The following is a 22,789-nucleotide window of genomic DNA, read 5'->3' as shown; positions in this document are numbered from 1 at the left end:
CTCTCAAGGCTGCCATTTTTCTGCACTGAACTCTTCTTGCCCAGGTAGATTTTCAAATCCAAAACTTTTCTGTGGATAGTTTTTGTGTTCATTGCAAGTTTAGGGTTTTTCCTCGCCTCTCCATTTTTGTTCCCTAGCATCCTACTTAGCAACCAGGCAGCCGAGCTCTGCTCTCGCTGGCTTTCCCTCCGCACCCATGGGCAGACCGGGCTCTTCCAGCCCCCAGCATGAGGCATCGCCCCAGACCGGGCACCCAGTGCCCCTTGGAGGGTGCCTTGGAGCTGCAGAAACTGCTCAGCCCCCTCTCGCTGTCCAAGGGTGAAACCTCTGGTTTGCCTCCTGCTTTCAGGTCAATGGGTGACTCAGTAAAAAGAGCTGCCCGGGGCTCTTGGCCATCAGCTTGCAACACAGAGAAAGGAGAGGGACGTGTCAGTTAGTGTGAGCTTGGAAATCTAAACATGGTTTTGAATCGAGGTAAAAATCAGAAACTAAGTTTGGGACTCGGTGTCAAACTACACACCAAAACACACCGTCCCCTTTTAGCCTGGTGCAACAGAGAAAACTATTCAACAGCCTGTAAATCTGCAGAGAGCACACGCTAATTGTACCGATTCATTTTTTTTTTCCTTAGATAAGAACTGTTCACATCAAACCATGCGCAAAGCTCTCCCCTCTGCTCCCCACTGACTGTACCGGCGACAGTGCAGACAGGCTCGAGCTGCACACAGGACTCTAGAGAAGACTATGCTTGAAGAGAAGGAAATTTTATTCCTTCAAGAATTCATTACATACCACTCCCCTCTCCCCTTTGCTCTCCCAAAGAAAAGTATCTGCTAACAAAATTTATCTCCAGCATCAGAGGAGCAGCAGGATCCCTGCCCTTAGGCAAAGAAAGAAAGATCAGAACGGGATTTCTGTGCAAACATGAACTGAATCCCAACTTCCCTCGCACAAGGGCAGCCCCATCTTCTGAGCCAGGCAGTTAAATATTGAAGGAAAGGCATGCAGCAGCTCCGATTATGTGGAACAACAAAAAAAAAAAATTAATTGAGGGTGTAAGTCTCTGATTCGGCTTTCCATTTATTTTTTCCACACCACATTATATGTGAGTGTGGGTTGCAATGCAGACACCTGCAAGGGAAAGCAGCCTGACCCATCTATGACAGGGATACTACCTCTTTTTTTTGTTTGTTTTTCTGGTTAAAGCTTCTGTTTTTATCAACCCTGCAACAGACAGATGTGTGGGGTGTTCCAAAACTGCATCCCTCTTCCTGACATTTTAAACTACACATTCAGAGATCTGTAATTTGAAAAACAACAACAAATCTTTCCCCAAAACAGGCTTTAAAATAAGACATGGGAAAAAAACAGCTAATTTCCAACAGAATCGCAAAAACACCATTGCAAGAGCCCACACCCTTCCCTTAAGGTACAAATTAAAGCCCTATTCGTCCGCACCCCAGTCTTTTTAACAGAAATCCTTCTATTGTTTAAAGCCACTTACACACATTTTGGCCCACGGGGAAACAAAAAATCCTGGGAACTGCCCTATTCTGGCACTGCAACAAGCTAGATAAGTGCCTGGATTTTCCATTTACAGCTCCTAGGCACCTCAAACTGTGCCAACATGGGATATTTCAGTGGCAGGGGCTTTGCAGGCTCTCAGCTATCGACAGGGATGTGCCTTTCCCAGGGGATGGCCACCCTCGCTGTCACCTCTGGGCCATGCACCCCTGCACAGGAGCGGGCATCCCACCTGCCCCCACCCAGCTGTGCAGCCCCGGGGCTCTGCCTTTCTGCAGCAGGCTGGGGGACACAGCAGGGCGTTACCATCCCATGGGAATACATTCCCCTTTTTGATTTTTTTCTGGTTTCTTCACCACCAGAGGAGAGTCCTGCCTCGCTCTTCTCTTTTCAAAGCAAAAGCATGACTCTGCCAGCTTTTGCGGCACTGCTGTGACAATGCCAGCAGCCAACAAAGCCACCACAACCACCATCAGATGGCAGGAAGGGACAACACGTGATGGGTTCACGCTGTGAGATGATGCTGGTATGCAAGAGAAGATTCGTCCCTGCACACCCATACTGGAGTTCGCTGTACCAACATTGCCACCAAGAGACAACAACTTCTTCCAAGCTGATCACCTAGACCATTGCACCCAGTGATCCAAGGTCAGGTCCTGCGGGATGCATCACCTTGTGCAGAAGCCAGAAGAGGTCCCCAGGTGACCAGACCACAGCAGCAAATACCATGTAGCCCTCTAGCAGCAGGCATTTGCCTCCAGCCATGGGACAGATGTCACCAGCTGGGCAGAACCCTCAACCAACTCAGAGCCCTCAAGTGCCAGAGCCAAACGTGCTGAGCGGCCCACCACAGCGTGGAGAGAGGTTCCGAGAGACTGGTAAGCAGCGTTGCTGTCAGGATGATGTGCTGCCTTGTGGTGGGCTTGAATACAACTGCCAGGATTTGAAAGTGTTTGCTACATACCTGACAGGAGGAATATTGATTTTGTGGGAGATTTAAGGGACGCTGTTCTTCCCAACAGTCTGACTTAACCTTTTTAAATAGCAGTTGCGTTTAATTATTGCTAACAAAATGCTTTCAACGCTACTGTTTACAGACACTATTGAGCATATCTGTAACCATTCCAATAATCCTTTAAAGATCTTAACCAAGTTATTCAGAAAGGTGCTCTCTGACCCATCCTGCATCCATCAGGGAGCCTGTACATCTACTCAGGATGGTGTTGCTCACCTGCCTCTGCTGTGCAGGGACCAGCAGGGTGTCCGCAGGCTCTGCTGGGAGGGTGAAGAGGTCAGGCTTTGGGAAAAATGAATTATCCATGCTACAGTGTGAGTTGCTTTGCTCCACATGGCCCAAACATCTGGATTTGTTGTCTAAGGCACAGCCCTTACACCTTGGTGAACTCCGCAATGACTTACTTATTTCACTGCTGAATTATGCACATGTCACCCCACCACTCCAAAAAATTCATCTTCCTGTCCAGCTAGCCTTTGCAGGTCAAGGTCAGCCACCAGCATGCAAGGGGGTCCCGAGGCTGCTGATCTGACACTACAGACCTCCAGCACAGCAGGTCAGGCTTCCCTGCAGCATGCCAACAAGCAGTATCATATAGTTGCTATAGGGTGCCAGTGCCAGCCCATTCAAAGGTCGGCATCACCAGATACTGCTACTGCAGGGCAATCAAGACTGTTTTCCCTTGAAGCCTGCAGGAGTATTATAAGTGCATCTTCTAGAAAGTCGAACCATAATACTTCAAGAGGACAAAAGCTCCTTAAAATGCAGATCAGCAGAAACCCTGCACAGGGAGCAGGCTGCTGCTAGCAGGGCTTGGCTGAGGAAAAGCATCTCTGCCAACAGCCCCGCCACTGCCTCTCACTTCCACCTCTGCCCAAGCACGGCTCCAGAGTAACTTGCCTTATCTTAGATGCAAACCATCAGATTGAAACAAAATGTTTTGCTAGCAAAATGCTAACAAACCGTTAGCACAGCTTTCTGCAGTGCCAACATCACCAGTTTCAGTCTTAAATCAGACAGAGCAGCTTGCCACTGCCTTGCTTGCAAGGCAGATTTTATGTTTCTAAAGTACCTTATTTTTAGGCTCAGTTATCAACCCGCACGTCACCATACATGCCCTACTTTTTGTGTTTTCTGCATCTACTCTTGGCCACAGTCAGAGCTGGTACGTTGGCCTGACTTGCTGCTCTGACAATGCAGTTGTTCTGACATTCAGTTTCATCAAATATTTACCACTTCTTAGTCTGAAAATATGATTTTGGATACTTTAGATTAACTTGACTATGAACTTTGGCACCAGAATTGCTGGTACTGCTCTTGTCCTTGTCAATCGAGTTCTTACTTTGCTTCTGCCATTTCTGGGATTACAAGCACTAGTGCTCTGCTGCCACAGGCCGAGAACCACCAAGGAGAACCTCACTCACCCACCAGCACAAGGTTCAGCCACCCTCCCCTGCAGTCTCAACGTGCAGCCAAGGCCTGGATGTGCAAACAGCCAGCCCTGCCCAGGGAAGAGACTGGCTGCTCTTCAGGGAGACTTTCTGGAGGCTTCCCAGGTACCGGTACCCAGCCTGCCACTCCGTACGTGCCTCAGCCGAGTATTTGCTCTGAGAAGCAGGTTTTTTTGGATGGCAGAAAAAAAATCAGTGTTCTGGTAGTGAAAGTGAAATTCAGGTAGCAGGGGCATTTTAAAGCCAGAAACCTGATCCGATCCTGCAGATGGTGGAGATGGCCCTTCTGCATCCCACCGACAGATCTACGGCACAGCTCCCACCAGCTGCTTTGGTGGGTTAAACAAGTCGGCAAGCAAAGCCCACCTGGTACAAAGCCCCTCTTAATTTCACATACCAGATGAACTCTTGCACAAAACCTCCGCAATAAAAAGCCAAGCCTTATACAAATCCCCAAATCTCGGCTTAGTCCACAAAGCAGAGAAAACGACGGTGGGTATTACTAGACACTTGACAGCCAGCGCAAGGCTCACACCTTCCTTGGTCTTTCTCCTTGAATGGGTATTTGACCTTTAAGCTGCTGAGCAAGTAATCAAGCAGAATTTATGCCTGTGAAGTGCTGTCAACATCCAATATTGCCACATGGAGACACTGCAGAGCAGCGCCTCATACTTGGGGTTTTCCCATATGGATCATCAGAGATGCCATGACTATGCCATAACATCACATGGAGCAGTTGTGACAAAATTAAGGCAACTGGCACCAACGAGCAAAGCTGCGCGTCTCCAGCCTCCCCTCCTAGGCTGTCCCCTCTCTTCTCTTCCAGAAACACCCAACCTGCAACTCCTACCCCTTCCAGCTCAAGGGCAAAGCATCAAGATGCGGTGTGCCGTGCAGACCCTCACCTACACAGCGCAGGCAAGAGCTAATGAGCAAACTCACAGGTGAGGTCTCTTGGCAACACAGGGTGAGAGAAAAGGAGAGGAAAATTGCTGCCAGCTTGTTTGTGTGCACTTTGGGTGGCATTTCCAACCCTGTAATTGTTGCATAATGAATTTAGCAATGGAGTTCAAGAGCTATGATTCACTCAGGCCAAAAAACCATGAGTCAGCCCCCAAAGAATCATGAGATGTTAAAATTATATACATTTAACTTAAGCCTGACAAATCCAAAGGAGCAGTGTAACAGCAGAGTGTCTCAGCACAACTCAAAAGATCATGCAAATATCCCCACTCCTCCTCGCAGCCGATGCAAGACGAGAGCAGCACAAGAGCAGTACCTAGGGCAGCTGTTGCAAATAATTTACGCCTGCCACCTATGTCCAGCTCAGGTTATCAGCCCCAGCTTAGAAAAAGGCACCTGATGCTGCCTCTTACCTAGCGCTCACACTGACTCACTGAGAAAGGCGATAAGGTCCCACCCAGCCTAAGAAAAGCTCTCTGTGCAATCTGGCCGTGGACCTCTGGGGAGACAGCGCTCGGGATGCTTGTGTCACTGGGTGCAGCCAGCACAAAGGCTGGGCAGAGGACAGGACAGGAGGGCAGAGGTGGCTGCGGGAAGCTGGCAGCCAGGGTTACAGCAAGCCAGAGGGGGGTGGGTAGGAAAGGAGCACCGACCTCTGCAGGGGATCGAGCAAGAAGCAGGGCAGATTTATTACAGAAAGGGATGCCTATGTTAAGGAGCATGTGCAGCTCACTGGGAGGCGATGCAGAGAAGACCTCGGGAAAAACAAGATGTTTTCCTAGCTCTGCTGGGCGATCTTCAGTCCTGCCCTGCATTCTGTGCTGATGGAGCTTGTACATACAGACGGGAAAGTTATTTTGAAACGAGACAGGGTGCAAATCCAAAGCAGAACAAGTATTCTGGGTTAACTCCCCAGGTGGCTTCTTATTCTAGCGTGGCAGTACCTTCTTCTAGTTTAATTCACTTCAAAAATAGATTAGGCCAATGGTTCTGATCTGCAAGGCCGTGGTAGCTGGCCTGCTGCTTTTAGAGCATCCTTAATTAGAGCCTGGATACGGGGACACAGGGGGCTCCAGGATGCAGATGTCATAGCCCACATTTGGAAACGTTATATTAACCTAAACCAGGAAAGAAGCAACTGCCTGCAGGAGGGTCTGCACAGCCACCCCTCGAGCAGGACCTGTCACCCCTGTGGCAGGCACACGGCAGGGTGGGGAACGGGGGACATGCCTCAGCAGGGGGGCAGCCCAGGCAGCGCGCTCTGCCAACCAGCAACCAACCAGCAACAGATGAAACCCACAATCTGCACTTCACACATACCCAAATGCCTTCTTATAAAGCCATTTTTGTTTCAGGTTCATTTGAATTTACCATTTATCAAGCTTCCATTTAGCCTCATTAATCCCAGCCTATCAAGCTCTTTCAAATGCAAACATAGAAGAGTACCCAGCAACTGCACTTCCCAGTTTATCCTTCTGCTGGAATTATGGAAGGCTACGAAGCAGGAATGCCAACCCACCTGTCTCTTGCTTTTCAACCACCTCCCATGGGATGAAATCAGCTGACTATTCTGGAAAAAAACACACTGATCTCTTTCCCTGCCAACTAGCAACATTCAAGGATAGCAAACAATGTGTTGTGCAGGAGAGAGAGCATTCCTGTGAAAGTCGACGGGAGAGGCAGATAAGCGGCTCCCAGCAGCACCGCTACCTGCATCAGCACGCAGATGCTGTCGCTGGAAGCAGGGGTGGCCAAGCCACCTTTGTCAAAGGCTTTGCATTTCCTACCCAGGCCTCTAGAGCCAGAGATCTCCCAGCTCACCTAATACATGTCAAATGATATACTATTTGTTTGCTTTGTATGGGTATTAAGGATTAGCCTTCCCCAAGCTACTTTTTTTTTTTTTTTCCCCTTGGTGTCTATGTGGCTGTTAACCCCAGTATTGACACAATCCTGTAAAACCTGCAAGGAAAAGGTCCATCGGCAAGAATCGCATCACTCTGAAAGTAACATTTGCCCCAGCTACCAGAGGTGCCAAGGTGTGCTGTCGAGTTCCAGCTCGGTCCAGTATCACCAGTTCTCACTGATGGGCCCTTTCCTGCTTTGCCATGAGACTCGGGGTGTAGCGTTCATTCCTCTCACCTCCCAAACCTTGACAGTGTTTTCCGCTGCCCTTCACCTGTGCTCATTGATTAAGGAAAGTGCAGCGCTACCCCAGAAGTGGGAACTATTCTGATTTCAGTAGGGAAGGTGCAGACAGCCAGTGATTTACATCCATTATCACCAGTCCCTTACGCTGCTGCCAGTGGCAAGGTGAGCTGTGCTCCACACTGAGCCCACTGCCGAGCGGGACCTGGCGTAGGATGGGCTTTCACTTACTCAGAGCTGGAGTCTGCTCCTGGGTACCGTCACTCTCCTGCATCTCCACCCCAGCCAGCAAAGCACCTGGGCTCTGCTGCCTTTTCAGGCATGCCACCTTCAAAAACAAACATTTTAAAAGTATAGTATCTCTACATATATATAAAGAAAAATCATGTTGGACAGCAAAAAGTGACAGTCTACAAATGAACGTGTCCTAAACAAGACTTTGGCAAATGGCACAGCTGGTGTCGATCAGCAGCGGTGCAGGCAGAATGGTGCTGTCGAGATGAATGAGCAAAGGGAGCACATGGAAAGGAGATGAAGAGAGACAAGTAGATTAATAGAAGACGACAGATTTCTAGTAAGATTGTGATAAGCCTCTTTAAACTTCCCTAAAGGGTGAGCCAGCTGGCAAGGCCATCCTAGGAGGTGCTGTAACTCAACTAACAGCCTCGCAAAAAGCCAACAGCTGACCCCTTTCACACATCCCAGCTCACGCCTGCAGCTCTTCAAGCAAGGAGGGCTGAACCTGCTGTGCCTGGATGCTTCTACACTGGCAGTCACCTGCAGTTACAGCCCTCCTTGCAGAGAAGCCACCAGCCCTGAATTATTTTCAACAAGCAGCAAGGTCGGGCTGACCGTTGGTGCCGGCAGAGCACACCCTCCTGCTCACCCCGGCCCCAGCCAGCTGTACGGCACGTTTCATTGCCCACACAGGGGCTAATCCTGACCTGTGCTCCCAGCACCGGGCCACCAAGCTGCCAGACACGTCTGGGGAGAGGCATGTCACTCCTAAAAAGGTCTCTGCCAAAGCAGGGACACGGATGGCAAGGCAATGAGCAGGGTCCCTGCATCATGCTTTCACCTCCTTCCCAAATTCAGCTCTGTCGGGGATCCCCAGCAGAGCCAAGTCCTCCAAAAACATTACAGCCCAGTGAGCAGTTTCACCCTCTGAGGAAGAAGAGGAGAGGGCTACCCGCAGGGGAAGGCAAGCTTGGAATGCTGAGGTTTTGTGCTTTAAGGGACAATACTTCAAAATCTGCTGGAGGTGGAGTGGACACCATGCACAGGTGTTAACAGAAAGAATTTACCATGTCCCCTTTCCAGCGCCACAACAAAAACCCTGTAGGTATTTGAAGCTGGAGGCATCACCTGAGGCAGCAGACAGTTTCAGGATGAAGAACAGCAGCAGCCAGCTTGTTTGATATCAGGCAAGTTTTTCTTCTTAGGCCAATTAGCTGGTGATATAATTTGCCCACTAAGTTCTCCAAATCATCATTTAGCAGTTTGAAAGGAGACAAGATGAACTGCAGGCCAATTTTCCCTCTCCAGCTCAACGAGTGATTCAAAACGCAGTTAATGATAGTGGTTCATAAGTATCTGACAGAGGATTTGTGAGGGCAATTTATTGCCCCAAAAGAGACTGATCTCTTTCACACCAAAGAAGCTAAGCCTGTGAAGATGTAGGACCTGATTTTGCTATCTTTACAGTCATTAAATACCCAAGAGCTGCCAAACTTGAGCCAGGCATAGGTAAAAGCGAAAAGGAGAAGACCACCCATAAACAGGTTAGGGCAGGTCACAATTAAAACCCACTTGTCACCAGCGGGCAAGCGACCTTTTTAAGGATGGGGATAAGAAAAGAGTAACATCCTTAGAAGACTTTTAGCACAAACCCTGCACTTATGCGAGTTTATGCAAGATAAAAATGAGACATCTTCTCATCCACAAAAGCTTCATTGTCAACCTCAGGCTCCATAACCAGTAAACACTGGTTGATGTTTTTCTTCTTACTGGATGAAATGTGCCTTGAGGCAACAGGCATTTTATTAATTATTAAACCAAGGGAAAATAAGGCTCCAACAAAGTGGCTGCAGAAGCAATGCAGAAGCACCAAGGAGCCGGTACAATTGGTACCAGCGCACTCACACAGAGTCATTTTTCCTGCAACGATGGACTCGACAACAAGACATTGTTAGAAATGGGCAGCCTGGACACGTGGTCTTGATGGCAGAAAGAAGACACGATATCTCAGCATTTCATCACATCCACCATAGATATCTGAAGTTCAACACTTTAAATCTTATTTTTCTTATGAAATAGTCACTTATGTTTTCCCAGTCAGAAGGAAAGTAAGCTTTCCCCACACACACCCCAGCTTCATGAGAGATCTCAGGACATGATCCAAACCCGATAAAAGTAATGTAATAAGAGTATTCCCAATATCATCCACAGCTTTTGGTCTAACCCACAGCGTAGAGTTTAAAGAAGGAAGGGAAAAACACAAATGAAACAGTATCCTTCACATTCAGGATTTAATGCATTAGATCCTTCACTACGAAAACGATCCCCCTCCGGACTAAATTCAGTTCCAGCCAGAAAAACCCCTTCTGCTTTCTGCCATAACAGCGCTTGGCCCTTCCACCTGGGAAAAAGCAGGGAACAGCAATGGCAGGGCTCGGGACACCGGGTCGGGGAGGCTGGGTCAAGGGGAGAGCTAGGGCAGCCCGGGCCGCCGCTCCCCTGAGGTTCCCTGGGCGTTTGTTAGGACGACTCAGGGATGGGTTTGGGCTTTTATCCAGGTTTGTGAACCCTCTGCTTTCCTTGACAATTTGTGAAAAGCCACTTTTTCTGCTACTCCATTGTAGCTGGAAGCGTCCTCCTCCTCCTCCAGCAGTTATCACAGCACAGCAAAGACCCGTTCATGGTAAGTAAGCCAAGATATAAACATGAACTTGTTGGCTTGTCAACAGAGTCAACCGAAAGCATCGCCACCTGCCACCGCTGCCACCGCAGCCCCTGGGGCTGGGCAAGGGGCTGAAGTTCAGGCTGAAGTTTGCCTGGTCTGCCAGCACCTGGAGGAGACTCTCTCCAAGAAAGACCTTCATCTCACACAGAAACCAGGAACTGCAATCCTGATGCCATTTCAGGAATAACAATGGCTTAACACTTCTGCTACCACCCGGTGTATCTCTCCCACCCTGAATCAGGCCAGAAGGGGAAGGGATCCTAAATGCGATAGGCAAAGCCCATCCACGAACAAACGCAGGAAATTCCCATCTCCAGCGTCCGGGCTCCTGCACGATGCCCCACCGCGCCAACGCGCACCCCAGCCCCGCCAGCGCTCCACGGCGTAACACCTGCCGCGGGGGCTGCCCGCGCCCCCTCCGCGGTTCGCCCCCGGCCCGGGGTACCCCCAGCCCCCCCGCGGTCCCTCGCACCCGCCGGGAAGGCAGCGGCCGCGGTGCTCCGGTGCCCCTCGCCAGCCCGCATGCGATCGCGCAGGGCTGGAGTTACCGAAACTCCGCGGCGTGACTGCAGCCGCGGCGGGGACCCCGCTCCGCACCCGCGCAGCGCTCCGCGGGCCTGGCACAGCTCTCCCGCTCCCCTCGCCATCCATCCCCCACCCCCCACCCCGGGGGCCGGGCAGACCCCGCGCCGCTCCCGCAACCCCCGCTCTGCCGCTGCCCCCCGGCCGCGCCAGCCCCGCGCCCCGCTCCGCACTCACCCGCGGCAGCTCCGCGCAGCGCGGCGGGCCCGGCAGGCGGGCGGGCAGGCAGGCAGCGGCGCCGCGCAGCCCCGGCCCCCGCCCGCCTCCGGCTGCGGCCGCAGCTCCGCCCCGGGGAGGTGCCGCGGAGGGGGCGCGGAGGGGGCGCGCAGCAGCCCGGCCCCGCCCGGCAGGTGGAGGGCGCGGAGCGCGGCCGCATCCCGGGGGCGCTGCGGGAGCGGCTGCTGCGGGGCGGCCCTTCGGGAAGGGGCGCTGGACCGCGTCGGGGCGGGCGGGGCTGCCTGTGTAGCGGGGGGTGTGTGTGAATAAATAAATAAATAAACAAACAAATAAATAAATAAATGAACCAGTACATAAAAAATTAATAAATAAAAAAAAAGGTCTTCGAGTTTTGGTGGAAGGTTGCAGCTTGGGCACCCTGCAGCAGGGGGATCTGGCCAGGCGCAAGGTGCAGGATGCTGCTGCCCGCGCTGCCATTGGGGGGTCTGCCAAGGGCATCCCGGCTGGAAATCCTTTTGCCCTTCTGCCAGCGTGAATCGCCAAGCCCGGCAGCAGGCTCCCGCTTGCCACAGAACGAGGCCGTGCTAGGGACGGGATCCTGGAGCATTTTTTTAGGAGAAACTCAAAGCCGCCCCCGATGCAACGCAACGTCCCTGTCAGGCTTGTAAAGCCCAGTGAGTGATGCGAGAACGGAGCACCATTCCTGAAGGATGCCTCATGCCCCTTTCACAGGCAGACAAAGGGGCAGATAAGAGTCTTTGCCGGGAGCCAGAGCCAGCCAGCAGCGCTGGGAGAGAAGCCAAGCAGCTCCTGGGCCCACGCTCGCCCTGCACGGCGGGGAGCCCAGCAGGGAGGATTCCTCACGCTGCCGTCAGATGCTGTGTCTGGGATCGGTTGCCTTTTCTGGGGTGAAATAGGTTTCGGAAGGTTGGGAGGATTAATCACCATCGGACCTGTTCCTTCTTGGGAAAGGGCCTCCACCCAGATCTAGCAGATCATCGGGGAGACAGCTCCAGCCATCCAGCTGTGGGGTGTCCGAAGTTGCACTGAAACATTCCAGCTCAACAAGTGCCTTTTGGTTTGAAATGGGACTTGCTCCTTTGAACAGGACAGTGTGGGTGAGTGTTTGCGGGTAAAAAACCTGGATCTTTGCAGTTGTACATGAGTGTGAGAGAGCATCCAGAGTGCGACAGCCTGATGGAGGTGAGAGTTTACCCTGAGGAGAGTCCGGGAGCTCTGTCCAGAATTCACATATTACTGCTGCCACATGGCAGAACCGTGTTGTAAGAGTCACCGAGTGGCACAGAGATGTGCCCTAACTGTACAAACCGATTGCTGCGTTTGTACATGCAAAACTCTGGAAAGCAAAGCTGATGAGAAGAAAATACATCCATGTCCTCCTCTTCACTAGAGTCACAGAGGTGGAGGTGCAGGATGGGAAGAATGGGAAAGTTTTCAACTGAGTTAAGGGTTAGTTACCGATCTGGGACTAGACTTGGCTCCTCACCAGCCAGAGACCTTGGCGGCCCTGGGCTATGCAGGGTGGAGGAGGCTTTCCAAAGCTCGAGTCTAGCAGCTGGAGCCTTAGCCCAGGGCACTGGAGAGCTGAGCAACTTTGGACCAGTCTCTGAAGTCCATAATTCAGTCCTCTGTTTATTTAAAATGTGTTGTAAGCACAGCTGCTTTCTGAGGTACGTATGGTAATGATGGAGGGAGTCACATAAATAAACTGGCTCTGTGCCAGACCAGTGAGTCAGCGTAAAAAGCTGAAACGCATCTTAACAGTTAAAGAATTAAAAAAAAAAAAAAAAACAACAAACAAAAAACCCCTCAAACCCCCAAAATCCCCACACCTCATTTTCTGTTCAAATGTGGGCATGAGCATTGTGATTGGGAGGACAAGGACAGCTACCACATCAGCAGGCTCTTGCGGTGAGTGCCAGAGCCCAGGAATGGAGAAGATGGAGACCTTCAGGGCAGCGGGAGGGGTGAGTGCCTCAGAGAGTGCCCGCAGGCATCCACGGCATCCTCATTTTTGCTGGCAAATCAAAGCTCTTGCTTCAGTTGCCAATACAAAAATTTGGAGCTAGAATAGAAATACAGTTTGTTTGTTTTCTAATGCAGTGAATTTTGGCTGTATCAAGTTTTCTTTTTTATTGGGTACAGATTAAAAAGATTACAGAGATCTAGGTTAAGAGGAAGGATATTTCAAGTTTCATAAAAAGCACTACTAAAACATCTAGCATTTCTAAAGATGCAGTTCCTAGTGTCTCCTTCCCGATCCAGTGTTCAATCTGATCTCACAGGTAGTTTTGGACCCTCAAATTCCTTTCTTTAGGAAGTACGCTATTTGCTGGAAAGATTTCACCCAGGTCTAAGAACAGGATTTTTCTCTTGTGCTTTTATAATACTTAAGTTACTCAGCGGTCAGACTAGGTGCTGGCAACCAACTGAATCTTCTGGATTGAAAAAATAAGTAGAAGGCTGCAATGGCTGAAGGACACTGAGCAGACCCTGTAACTCAGATGCACAGAAGGAGCTGCCAGTCTTGGGCTGTGCTGGGAGTTTAAAGATGTAGAAGCGAGGGGACAGTAGAGATCATGTCCTTGTTCTGCAGGTGTACAGAGCACGTGCGCTTGCAATCGCTGCTTCATCGTACACTCACGTGGTGACAGCCTGTCAAAACAGAACAGCTGAGCGTAGGTAGGCTGCAGCGGGAGCCGAGTGCCGGAGGAAGAGCTGTGCCAGCAGCCCCATGCACGAGCTGAAGGTGCTGCAGCCCCGTTTTTCCTCTCTCCAATTTACACTTCCAACTCCTCCATTTTAATTCCCTGGCAAAGTTTTCTTCTCATGATCTTTCAAGGTCTCCTGCAGTATTTCAATCCAGCTAAGAGTTGCTGTCACTAAGAAGCAAGGCTGATGGCAAGCAGGTAGACCACATCCATACTTAAACCTACCGCAAACAAGCAGGAGCCCCTGCAGAGCGGAGGAGCCCTCTACTCTCCGGTGCCTGCGTGGCGGAGCACCGCTGGGCAATGCTCGTGGGCAACATCTGGCAGCACAGCAAGGGCTGGGGAGAAGAAACAAGCCATGAGACAAGAAGTGAAGGCAGAAGTTGGTCATGGTTGGTGAAGACGGGCTGCTTCAAGCACTGGGGCTTTCCCAGGGCAGGAGGTAAAGCTAATGGGGCAGGGGAGGCACGGAGAGCACTGGGAAGGTGTGGGAGATGAGGGTGGGAGATGGAGGTGGGGAAACAGAAGGAAATGGGCAATCTTGCAGTGTTAATGGTGTGGGCAAGAGGTTCCCAACAGAGAGAGTGGGAGGAAATGAGTGGTGGGGTGGTGGCAGGGGAGGAGTGATTCAGCTGTGAGGTGTGGGCTGTCTAGAAGGAAGCAACTAGGAACAAGAAAAGGAAATGATGCTCAAACCAGAGGGTTGCCAGTGGCAAAACACTATCTTAGAGAAAGCCACAAGAGCAAGAGCACTGACATTGATTATTCTCTGTTAAAAACCCAAAGAATTAAACACCGGATTCAAGGGCTTGGAAAGACTGAAGCCATGGGAATGCTCTCAGATATCTTACAGAAGGGCACATGGAATAACTGGGGGCTGACTGAAAAGGAAAATTAGAGGAAGGAAATCAGTAAGAAAAGAGAGGACACCAAAAGAAAGCTGAAAGTAACAGCAGAAATGTGGGACTAAAAGAGACAGAGGGGTAGATCTGGGATATTTGTGCTGATTTCGGTAGAAGGTCATGAGAGAAAATCAAAGATTAGGTGAAGAATAAACCAGGAGGCAAAAAGAGAGGGTGCATAGATCTGGCTCCAGCATGGTACAGCAGAACAAAAAGTGTTGTAGTAAGAGAAGTCAAAAGTAACTCGTGTTTCCTTCTTGAGCATCAAATCAGCAAAAAACCAACTTTGCTAAGGCTGGCAGGCGGGGCCTTGACCTCGTGGACCGTTATTCCATCAGCCTTTGGAAAGCCTATGCCAAACCGGGCATGAGCCAGTAAACTGGCACAACGACTTCCCAACAGTCCAACAAGTTATCCAAGTGTATCCTCACTGCTACAGAAAAATTAAGACTTGGGACGGTGCCAATGGCAGTTTGCACGTTGTCAATATACCAAAAGAAGAAAAAAATTGATTAATCAGCCCCCAAGATTTGTACAGTTTACCTTTATCAAATGCTGCCACTCCTCCTCTTTTCTGTAGGCACAAAGGCCAACTCGCTACAAACGAAGCGTTCAGTACCAGCTCCAGCAGCAGCACTCACCCAAAGCGATGCTGCAGCACTAACATCCAGGGCTTTCCCAGGCAGACCACTTGCAGACACAAAAGCCAAGGAGCAGGTTTGGAGAGTAAACCTCTCCAAACGCATAAAGAGCCAAGACCAGGCTGACCTATGAAAAATTTCATGCCTTGACAGGAAAGAAATACTACGGAGTGGTGGGCACAGATCCACAGCTCGCAAGGTTGCAAGTTAAAATCCCTGTGGTTAGGAGCTGGCCGCCTGCCCAGCGCCGAGCGAGCGTGAATCTGCATTGCTGTTATTAGCAGCGTGCTCCTCCTCATCCTCTGCCTCCTGCTGATGGAATGGGCACCCCTCGCCCACCCCTCGCCCACCCACTCACCGGTGCCGAGAGCGTTCACGACAGGTACTCCCAGTGCCCTTGCCTTGGGTGAGCGTGCCCGTAGGGTCACTTGAGTGCTTGGCATGAACTCCTATGGGGGCTTGCTTTGCCGGGCGGGGGAGGGGAGGGGAGGATTGCTTTGGTGGTGGTGTCCTCCTCCTAACTCCACACAGACGCTGCAGTAACAAGTGGGAACTACACTGCAGCAGAGCGGAGCCCACCAGAGCAGCGGCAGACCTTCAGTAACAGTGGCTTTAATCTCATAATTAATCCCTACATCTCTTCTAATGCTTGAAGTCCGCTGCTGTGGCCTCCCTCCTGCTGCAGCAGAGCAGAGCAACCTGTGGGGTAGTGCCACCTCCAGCAGTTTCTGGGGGAAGACAACCTGGCCAGCACAGCATCTCTTTCTGCCTATGATTTGGGGGCTGCAAACTTTTGACATTATCACAGCTCTGCATCTTGTTTCTTTGCTCCAGTCCTCAGATGGCAGTTAGTGCCTGTTGCCATCTTCACAGCAGGTTTGGAAGATTAATTAGAAAGGTGAAAACTTTGCATCTGGCTGGAAATTTTGAAGGTCAGAAGTGAGTCTGTTTGACTTGCTATCTTTGTGCTTGTGAGAAGCTTTAGGGGGGAAGATGTTTTAAGGGCTAGATACAACTTACAGTCACAACAAAAAAGCACAGCACACTTCTGGTACTGCACAAGCTCCTTGTGTAACACATTAGCAATAGATGCTGTCTAAGGGAGTTTAAAAGTGACAGCAACTCATGAGGAGGGGAACCTTAAAAAACAGCCTTCAAAAGGACTTTGAATCAGAAGCAAGACCCTCTGGCTACCTGAAAAATCCCTGAGGTCAGTGCTGAAGGCAAAGAAAGGAAGAAAAAGATCACTTTAGGCAAAGCAAGATGCTCCTAAAACATCTCAGCGCTGGACTACTGAAGGATGGTTTAGCTTTCAGATAAGACAGCATTTTATTTGCAACCACATCCACTCTCTTCTCTTGACTGAAAGAATTCATTGCTCCTGGTAGGGTCCTTCAATTTCTCAGTTTCTGGCCTTGAAGAAATCATCCAGCCCATAATTCACTTGTGGAACAGGGGTGACCCTTCACCTACTTTTCACAAAGCTGAATGAGATTTAGAAAACAATTTCTGTGCTCCCCTTCTTCAGCCTGGGGGTCTACACCTCGAGAAAGCAGAGACTTGCACAGACATCCAGAGCAGAGCTGCGCTGGCAAGTTTGGTACATCAGCAACATGGGGTCTACACCACCCTAAGAAACACCTCCAGCACTACACGTTTCCTTAACCCCTGGTTTCTTAAATCTGTTAAAAAAAGTGTATGGAAATAGCCCAGATCAAACAGATCTGGGGATCACAGGAATGTAACAGCTTTATTAAGTCCAGTGGTAAATATAAAGAGCAACACTAATTTTGACAGCAAATGTCATTTTTGCAGAGGATTGTGGTGGTTAGAGGGAAGGTCAGAGCACTACCAGAGGAGAACATGACATTTTCTACCCAGCTCTCACATACCGGCCCCATTAAAGGGCCTTCCACCTTCTATTGGACAGCTGTTGATTGGCAATTAATTAAAACATCCCTTGTGCACTGCCTTTGAAACTCATCAGTGCTTTGTCATTGTCTGTGGCTTTCTCCCCAGTTTAAGCAAATATTGTACGATAATCTGGTTTACACTAAGTGCCCAGAACATTTAGCCACAAAATCCTCTGTGGCATTCAGGTATTTGACAGGCTGAAGTGTTTAAGGGTGTGTCTGGCATTTCTGTTTACATATACAACTATTCAATGTATTTCTGAATCCAGTCTCTGAAAGAAACTTGTCCTCAGAGCCCTTTGGAATGGAAAAAACAGTGAACAGGTTTCCTGAACCATAAACCAGCCCTCGGTGTGGTCTGGGACTTGCCTCACATAACCCTTGAGATGAACCAGCCACGCTACATCCTGAAGCCCACTCAGCCCCCTGGTTCTGCTGTCTGAGGAGCCTCATCTTCCAGTTTCCAGACAAGCCGGTTCATGGGGACCTTCTCTCCATCCATTCCCACGGCGCTGGTGCTTTCACTCAGGTTTTGCTCCTCGCCCAAGAGCAACCGCACACTGTTGGTTTGCTGGACCAGCACCCCAAGGAGCAGCCCATGAACAGCCAGCATCGCTCCCTTGGTGCCAAGCAACTCCTTACACCAGTGTACCGGCTAGCTGTACCTGGCTGGTCTGACTTCAAAGATGCTCCAAGTTCATCACATCTTGACCATTTGTGAGGCACAAGAGCACAAAGAGACTTTTAATGCTGGAGCTGCTGCTCAGAGCCCTGGGCAGCACACGCGCCTGCCCCATCAGGAAACGGATCCTGACAGTTCATGCATCTTTAATGACGCTGCTCAGCAGAGTACACATTTGATAGCTGAAAGCACAAAAGCCTCACCAGGAGCAGCAATGTCAGAAGCCTTTGTCCATCTTTCAGGGCCATATCTAGTTTCTACAGTTAATGAAAGTCCCCCCATTAATTTTAGCAGGACTGGGCTCAGGGCCTGAGCAGCCACATGCAAGAAAAGCTACAGCTGGGACATACAGCTGCGAGAATCAGGGACCAGGTTGTAGGGATTTTAACACAGACATTCCATGTTTAGAACTTTCTCCTTCATAAGAAGGGTGGCTTTCCTGGTCAGGTGCCCTGTTGGTGTTGTTACTGTACAGATGCCCGAGACTGTTGCAGCAGCACTCGGATAACCAGGGTTATGCTCTTGGCAGTATTGGAGTCCAGCCTACCACGCATGTCCAGTGTTTCCGAAGGAAACAATGCCTTTGCTCTTTAAATCCATAAATGAACATTTAAACAATCAGCAAATAAGAACAGTGAGAACCAAGCAACACCAGCAGACCCATCAGGAGGCACCAGGAGCTCAGACCTTTATCAAGGTTACCTGACATTAGAAACACAGACTCAAGGTTAAGGTATTTAGCCTTAATTGTATAGTCAGTATTACACAACTCAGCACTAAAAGTAACACTGGGATTTCTTCCCCCCACCTCCCCGAGGCTATTGAGACCTGGTTTAATGCTGTATTGAGACAACGTACCAGAGCAGAACACACAGAGAACGAGCGCTGTACGTAAATGGTTACAGGAACACACAAGTCACTCCTGCCACCAGCTTGGGGTTTATTTTGTAGCAGCATCCCAGATTTTCCCCTACTTTGAGCTTTTAGCAAGGCAGAGGAATGCTTTCTTCTTTCTTAGTGAATTCAGCAGTCAGTTTGACCATGGCTCTGCATCTATTGCAGGTCAAGATTTTCCTAATCGCTTTCATATGCATTCCAGTTAACTAGCTTTGTTAATATTATAGAATAAATGAAAGACCATCTTTCCACTGAGATCCTAATGAGTAAATAAAAATCAAGACTATAGCTGTAACAAGAAAAGTTCTGATGACAGTGTATACTGTGCTGCAGTATTTACAGTGAGAAAAACTATTTCTAATCAATATTAATTGGAAATTTCCTACTCCAAGAGGTCAAGTGCTTATAAAAGGTCTGGTTGCCCGTTGCACCAGCTAGTCTGGCAACAGATATTACTCTCCTATAAGGTTTGTCTTTCTAATATGTTTTGACACAAGGATGAACTTACGGGAAAAATAAATACTAAAGAAAAAAGGAACAAAGAGCACGATGATGGCTGTTTCACAGGCGAGATCTGGTCTCCTCCGTTTCCTAAGAAATACAGCTAACTTCCTAGTTCCATCTCGGTTTGCCACCCGACCAGGCAGACCGCAGAGGGCTTCACTTAGAGTTTTTACTGATATCCCGCATCCCCCCTTCCCTGCAGGGCACTACCGCTGCTTGTTTATGGTGACAGAGTTTAACTACACAGTTATTCAACGGCTGTAAAGGTGACTGTACGGATGAAAGTTCACACCACTAGGGATGAGGTTATCAAAACCGAGCCTTTGCCACTGACATTCCATAGACATCTGCAACGTAAATGCCTATTTCGTTTTGAAAGTGTTAGAGGTGTTGACTCATTAGCAAGGACATAAACAGCAAGTTACCACACTGCTCAGGTTCCCAGGAAAATAGAAGTGTAAAAGGGAAGATGGCATTACAGAAAAATAAAATAACATTGGATAAAATGATTACAACGTACATGCAACTTGCATTTAATTTTTTTTATTTTTTTTTTTACTTTCACCCACAGGCAAAGGATTAAAGCCCTAATTTTCGGAATAAGTTCTCTTGCACACTCAGTGCAGAGTCAGTGGTGTAATGACTCAGTGCTGCTTACCAGCAGAAGCTGAACCAGGGACGTGCGGCACTAAACACCCCAAAGGGAAGGGCTCAGCTCACAGCAGGACCTGGCTGCCCCCAGTGCTCACAAGCCTAACTAAACCACCCTAAACCCACCCATTTTCTAAGGGTTTTTGAGAAGGATTATTCTGGAGGAGAAGGAACGAAGGGAGAATTTGTGGTGCTTAATCTCAGTATTCTTAATTTCTTAAGGAGTTAAAATATTTTCATACTCACGAGAAACTCTGCAGATTCTTTACTGAAGAGTTTAGGAAGACTTTTGGGACTGGTGTCTCCCTGGCTGGCTCTCAGCAGGCTGGAGTGCAGACAAGATGTTCCTCAGTTGGATAAGATGCTTTGGCATCCCTGTTAAAAATATTCCCAACGGGCACTTGCAGTGGTTAAAGTGGGTGACTTCTGGGCTGCCTGGTGCTGACAGACCTCCACAGCAAAGTTTGCCAGCTTGAGATGAAGGATCTCAAAACAGCCACCAAAGCCTTCAGGTGTGGTGGATTAAACCACCCAGCTCTTCCTCAGAAGCCTCTACTCAGCATTTCAGGACACTAAAGAACGTAAAACACTATAGCTAAGCTTCTTTGGTAGAGTCTTAAATTTTCTTGGTGATCGTGTTTTGGAGACATACAGAAGGGGAGGCATAAGTGAAGTCACCAGAAATACAGGGTTATATCCAGAAAGTCTCACAGCTGTGGTGAATATTCCCAATGAGTTATTTCCTGGGATGTGCTTTAAATCATGCTCCAAGAAATAATTGTGATACCTCAACTACAGCAGTCTGATGTTATAATATTGGTATTCATATATATATATATATATCAAGCAGGTATTCCCATCCCTGACCATGAAGCAGTGGGGGGAAAAAAATAATCCAAATCTGAAATGAAGTAGGAAGTAAGGCTTCCTACAGCAATGCAGAGTGGCTGAAGTCTGCTCCCCCAGAGAGCAACAGAAGCCCTGTCTCATCAGACTGAGTGCTTATAAATCACCTAGTAATGCCCAGTCCTGAAACACCAGCTCTGCTGTGGCGAGGGGCAAAAATCTTGCCTTTTGCTGTACGTGGAAGGTTTGAAGTCCTCAGTCAGGTGTGTGTATACATATAAACATGCATATACACATGGAGTGTGACACAAATTTCAGGTTTGACTTTCTTTAAAAACAAACAAACAGTCACATCTTGCAGCTCTCACGAATGCAGATATTGGGACTCCCTTTGGAAACCAGGCTGCCAGGCTTTGGCCACCTCCTGGCTTGGTGGCATTGTGCCCCAGTATGTGAAGAAAGCCCTGGAAGCTGCCTCTCAGAGCCCAGCCTGAAGCTGGGGAGATGTTGCAGTGCTCCCCTGGGACTGTGAGGGCTGCAGCACTGAGGTGTGCTGTTGGCAGTTTAAAAAATGTGGGAAAAGATATAGAAAAATCCTCTCCTGTCTTTTTTTTTTTAGTAATTCAAGCAGGCAGCTCTTGTCTCATTTTTTAAGACAAGAACTTGAGTTAATAGGTTGTTATAAATTCCTTATTTCTGGAAAGCTGATGCTTTCACTGTCTCCGCTCAACATCGGCACGTAGCAGTGTTAGGAAAGCTGGCATGATTCCTTTTGGCCCTGGCTCATCTATGGCAAGTGGCACTATGGCCTGGGGGATGCCCCATTCAGAGATAACCAAGAGCTCTTGAAGTAACCTTGGACAGGCATGGGACCTGCCCCTGCCGGGGGTGCTGCAGGCACACAGCTGTGGGTTGGCAGGAATCCCAGGTGGAGACACACTGGAGGTGTGTGCCTGGCTGGCCCCAGGCTTGCCCTGGCTATCAGCCTCATTCATCCTCTGACCATCTCAGCCCAGTGCTGCAGGAAACATCTGGTCGCTGCAAATTTAAAAATAACCAAAAAGATCCCTATTCAAGGCTCCAAGTGCTCTAGCCTTGCACACAACGTAACGAAGCCTCAGCAGCATTAATCCCTCAAGAACTCAGCCAGCACCCTTCCACCTCTCCTCCACTGAGGGACTCATTCACCTCCCCTCCTTAAAGTCCAACCAGCCGATGCTGCCCACGACGTGGCCAGAAGGCCATCAAATCACATTTGTGTCACCAAAAACACCCACGATCAGATACATCATTATATATCAAGCCAGCATCCAGAACAGAGGGCACTGGTAGCAGGAAGAGAACTTGAATAGTTCATTTGTGCCCTCTGCAGCGTCCCCCTTTCACAGGCATTCATGCAAGACGACAGTCCCTTCCCTCCAGCAGCGGTGGCCAGCCGTCCCCAGGAAAACTGGCAGGGCCATAAAGGAAAGTGCTCAGGTCACGGGCACGCCTGACTAAACCTGTTCAACCTGAACACTCTGTGTCAGCCCCAGCCTTAACATACCCACACCACCACTAACAGACAGGTCCCTGACCTCCCAGCATCACTTGGCACCAAGCCCGTGAGAAACAGGCGCTGGCTTCAGCAGCGCTGCCGAAGCTGTTGCAATAGGGACGTTAATTCTCTGTGGGGCCACCAGGCTGTTGTCCACACTGACAGACCAGTCAAAGCAAGAGGAGAAAAGCAAAGCTACAGCAGCTCTCTGACTTTTTTCCTCCCATTTCATCACCCTTATCCACCTCCAGCGCTCAGCCTGGCTGTACACAGCTACAGCAATAGTGTGGGAGGGTGTCTGGAGGTGAAGATCAACAGCCTCAGGAGAAATAGAGCATCACACAGAAGGCTCCATGCTACATAGTATTTTCAGCCAGCTGCGAGCTGGGAAACAGTCAGTTGCCCTGATGCTGGTGATCGCTGGTGAGATGCTTCCCCTCTCTTCTTCTCTTGGGAACTCTGCTCTGAGGAGCTACAGTAACACTGAGAGTCATCATTAAGCCTTCTCTTAATTCAAGAGTTACCAGAACATTGGCTCAGACGTGCCTGCAGCTTTCTTCCCTGTTGCCTTCTGTCTGGAAAAATGTGGTTTATTATCTGGAGTGAACCTCCTTCAGGCAAAGCAGAGGGAGCCTGCAGCCCCAGCAGGGTTTCTGCTGGCA

At 49.5% G+C, this 22,789-nt stretch overlaps 1 protein-coding gene across 1 annotated transcript in view; it reads right to left on the bottom strand.

Moving 5' to 3' along the window:
* The window catches only part of PPP1R16B (protein phosphatase 1 regulatory subunit 16B), a 60,668-nt gene extending 49,748 nt beyond the window's left edge, over nucleotides 1-10,920 (bottom strand). The window contains exon 1 of the mRNA XM_056354599.1: nucleotides 10,823-10,920. The gene's annotated coding sequence lies outside the window, so the exon portion shown is untranslated. The remainder of the gene's footprint in view (nucleotides 1-10,822) is intronic.
* Between the last annotated feature and the right edge of the window lie 11,869 nt (nucleotides 10,921-22,789).

This window comes from Falco biarmicus, chromosome 10 (assembly GCF_023638135.1).
Source record: "Falco biarmicus isolate bFalBia1 chromosome 10, bFalBia1.pri, whole genome shotgun sequence".
In the NCBI taxonomy this organism is placed as follows: domain Eukaryota; kingdom Metazoa; phylum Chordata; class Aves; order Falconiformes; family Falconidae; genus Falco; species Falco biarmicus.
Note: the sequence above shows the minus strand (reverse complement) of the source record. Positions and strands in the feature narration are given on the sequence as shown.